The sequence below is a fragment of the Pteropus vampyrus genome, unplaced genomic scaffold (assembly GCF_000151845.1).
Source record: "Pteropus vampyrus isolate Shadow unplaced genomic scaffold, Pvam_2.0 Scaffold37, whole genome shotgun sequence".
Taxonomy (NCBI): Eukaryota; Metazoa; Chordata; class Mammalia; order Chiroptera; family Pteropodidae; genus Pteropus; species Pteropus vampyrus.
This window is the reverse complement of record NW_011888818.1, coordinates 8,585,204-8,590,059: the sequence shown is the minus strand read 5'-3', so window position 1 is coordinate 8,590,059 and position 4,856 is coordinate 8,585,204.

Sequence of the window (4,856 nt, the reverse complement as noted above, 5' to 3'; positions counted from 1 at the left end):
ACCAGGACATGAAAATTATTAGCAGATGGATAAAAGAGAGGATAAAAACTTTTGAGTAATGAAAAGTAAAGTGAATTACATTCTATAATAAGATGTGATTTTTTTTAAAGTACCAGTTTATTAACAGAGACAAGGATAACCACCAGCTTTCTATAACTGACTACAATCAATTAATTGTAGACACCTCTGCACTCAGACCAGCCACTATCAGCTTTCTAAAATTCATTTCAGCATTATGAGATCACGACAGACCTAAGGTAAGAAGATCTGTATTCATTTTCAAGCAGATAAATAGTAGAAAATAGGTATGACACAGTTAAACAATGAAAAATATCTTGTGTAATTGAATATAGATTTAACTTTTCCATGGGAAAGAAAGACAGATGGCATTATTAAAAGTTTCAATAATTAGTAGATTTCTAAAGATGAAGATGTATTTTCGACACAGAAATCAAAACGAAGTCCTTCACAAAAGGAGGCTCAATAAACTCATTCAGATACTACAACAGAAATGCATGGCAGAAACTCTTCATGTATCATAAAATCTTATCTTATGAAGACGATTGCTTGTACCAGTAACCTCTTTTTACTAATTTAAAAGTAGATTAAAGACAATTTGTCCTTAAAAGTATACATATTTCAGAAGAGGTTAGGATATTCTGCAGTAACAAATTCACACTCTGATCTCAATGGCTTACATAATAAATAATCTCATTCAAGGTACATGTCCAATGCAAGGACTCTGTTCTACATAAGTACTTAAGGATCCAGACTCATAGAGACTCTGCAAATATGGAGCTGTACCATCTGAAACATATCTTATTTTTCACTTAAAGATTATCTTAGTGTTAAATAAATAGGTATTTATAAATATTCATAGAAATAACAAATTATATGAGAAATCAATATATTATTCAGATATCTGATGTTCTCTGACTGCTTATTGTACAATTTACTTTAGGCCTGGTCATTGACCTTTTAAATTGATGGAAAATGCAAATCTGATTCTACCTTACTTCTTAAAGCTGTCTTCTTCTTTAAACTGGTTAAGAATTTAGTTTTCTGGTCTTTTAAAGGCATTTTTGGTACATAAATATTTTTATAGAGACAAATACAAATCTCATTGATTTGAAGGATAAAAGAGAATGACTCTTGTCAAATATTTATAAATTACTAAGACTAAAGTTTATTCTCCATCACAATAAATTTCATAATGCAATAATTTTGCAACATGGACAAAAGAAAGGGTTGTACAACTCATACATTTCATATGAAATAATCAGAACTGACCTTGGTTACACTAGGAAAATGTATAAGCTAATCAACTATAATATCCGATATTTTGTCAACCCATATCACTTGCAGGATTGTTCTGAGAAATGACATTTTGCAAAATAAGTGGGTGTGATGTTTGCAGACACTGAAGGAGTTAAAAAAGAAAAAGAGTGTCCACATGACCTTAGTTAATTCATTCTGAGCTTTATACCTTGGTTTCATCTTATTTAGGGGATAGAATCATTTATTCAAGAGAGTTTAAATCTAAATATTTCCTGGGCTGATAAAGAAATAGCTATCATTCAGAAAAAAAAAAAATCATCCAACTATTTTTTTTCCTAATACATTTGTATATATTAGGTAAAAATATTTAAAACAATACACAAACACACACAGAAAAAAGCAGTATGCATGAGAGTAATTATAACTTCCTTCTTGAGTGTAATACAACAGCACTACTGAGAAAATGCTTTAAAAATATAAATTCTTAATTTAAAATGTAAATCTTACAAAAACATTGGAGTTGTACATTACTGAAATATATGTGCCATGTTATTAATGTTATGTATTGCTCAGAATCCTTTGTAGTTCCTATCCCTTGTGCATATGAATATGAACTTATTTACTGAAAGTTATCCTTCCTGGAGAATAGTTTTTCAATTGTATAGTATCCGAAGAAAGATGAAGTTCTTTCAATATATCTGCAGATGCCTGGATTCAGAAAGAATATCTAGCATGAGTTAACCTTTGTAAGATTGATGAATTATCCAGAATGTCAACTTCCTGAACTTAAATGGGAAACAGAACTATCAAAAAGACTGGATCATTCACACCAGGGGCTGAGGCAGTAATGTCATATTTTTTCAGTATTCCCTACGTACAATATATGGTAGCATGTTCATATTCTACACTGTAATAAAGGTTATTTAGCACATTTTCCTAAATTTTTGTTGATAAAAATATATTGGGATTTTAATGTCAATTTTGGAGATATAATTTTAAAATAAATTCTATATAACCAATTAGGCCAAGGGATATTAAATTATAAATGTAAATTTTTTTATTTGCTTCTTTGGAAATGAATATCAATATATTAAGAATAACATGTAATTTTGTCATTTCTCCTGATTCCCCATCACTTAAAAATTCCTCCCAACTTTCACATTTTCTCATAATATTTAAAAACATATATAGTGTTCATCAGCTTTTTAAGCACAAAGTAAGCTGTAGGATATTTGTTAATAAGAAATTCTATAATATCCATATACACAAATTCATTTATTCAATAAAAACTTATTGAGAACTACCAGATACTTGGCATAATTACTGGCATGGGGTAACAATTTTGAATAAAGTATAGACTCTATTCTCAAGTAGTTCCACTCTTATGAAAAAAAAAAAATAAACCAGTAAGTATAAAAAATAACTTGACACCTAAAGTTAAGCACCAATCTATTGATAAAGAAAAAAGGTGGGATAAAGGCACTAGAAAATGACTGATAATTGTAAAAGGGGTTATGCTTTTTATACAAAGAGTGGTCAAGAAAAGTCTTTCTATGAATTTAACGTTTAGTGAAGACAAGATATTGGAAAAGTTAGACATGCAGTTCTAGGGAAAAGACATGAAAAGAATGGTATGAATGGTCTCCAATCATAGAAAAACACATCATTAAATGAGTGTATAATAAATTATTTGACAGTTTTGTTACAGAAAAATATGGATATTTAAAGTGCTCCTATTTCCCATTTAAAAAATACTATAACAATCTTTGAAAAACTCATCCATGATTATTCCACAAACTAGATTTTGAGAAGTAAGATATAAAAGTTAATGATACCCTAAATAATTTACAATTCCATTACCATTATTTGGCTCTTCATTTTACTGACTTTTAGCCAGTTCTGATTGTGATTGAATGCTATTTTTTTGCTTGAAATGGTTGTTGATCTGAAAGGCAAAATATGAAAAATTCTACCATTTTTCTGATTACTAATAATGTTAATTGGTTTACTTTAGAGTGTTATCAGTGTTTTGAAATTTTTCAGAATTGTTATATAGTAAAAAATTAACCATCTTTTGTTTTTATAATTTATGATTATTTCTTTTGCATAAAAAATAAATACTTGAGTTTTCTACTTCATGTATCATTTCATTTCATTTTTTCCTTCCTTGAACTTATTTTCTTATTTTTTTGGCAATATGAGGCTACTTTCAGTATGAGGCTACTTATTATTTTTGTTAATGTCATTTTTTTTTATCAATTTCAGTTAATGTCTAACATTATTTTATAATAGTTTCAGGTGTACAGCAAAATGATCAGATATCCATATAATTTACAAATTGATCTACCTGATCAGTCCATTCCCCACCTTGCACTTTACATAATTATTACATTATTATTGACCATATTCCCTATGCTGTACTTTACACCCCCATGATTATTCTGTAACTACCAATTTGTACTTCTTAGTCCCTTAAACTTTTTTGCTCAGCCCCCAACCCTACCACCACCTGGCGACCATCAGCTTGTTCTCTGTATCTATAAGTGTGATTGTTTGTTTATTTTGTTCTTTAGATTCTACACATAAGTGAGATCATATGGTATTTATCTTTGTCTGACTTATTTCACTTAGCATAATACCTTCTAGGTCCATCCATGCTATCACAAATGGCAAGATTTCATCCTTTTTGTGGCCAAGTAATAGTCCATTGTATATATGTACAATCTATTGATGGATATTTAAGTTGCTTCCATATCTTGATTTATTGTAAATAACACTACAGTGAACATAGGGGTGCTGTATCTTTCTGAATTAGTGGTTTGGATTTCTTCAGATAAATACCCAGAAGTGGAATTGGTAGTTCTATTTTTAAGTTTTTGAGGAACTTCCATACTGTTTTCCATAGTGGCTGTACCAATTTGTAATCCTACTCACAGTGCACAAGGGTTCTCTTTTCTCCACATCCTTGCCGACATTTGTTTGTTAATTTAACAATCATAGCCATTCTGACAAGTTTGAGGTGATATCTCATTGTGGTTTTAATTTGCATTTTTGTGATGATTAATGACATTAGGCATCTTTTCATGTCTATTGGACATCTATATGTACTCTTTAGAAAAATGTTTATTCAGGTCCTTTGCTCTTTTTTTAATAGAATTGTTTTCTGATGTTGAGTTGTATGAGTTGTATATGTTTTGGATATTAACCCCTTATCAAAAGTGTCATTGGCTAATATCCCATTCAGTAGGTTGTCTTTTCTTTTTGTTGATGGTTTCCTTTGTGCAAAATCTTTTTAGTTTGATGTAGTCCCATTTATTTTTTCTTTTGTTTCTTTGCCCCGGGAAATATATCAGAAAAATATTACAAAGAGCATTGTCAGAGAATATACTGTCTATGTTTTCTTCCAGAAGTTTTAGGGTTTCAGGTCTCACATTTAAGACTTTAATCCAGTTTGAGTTTATTTTTATATTTGGTGTAAGAAGGTGGTCTATTTTCATTTTTTTTTTTTGCATGTATCTGTCCAGTTTTCTCAACGACATTTATTGAACACACTGTCTTTGCCCCATTGTAGATTCCCA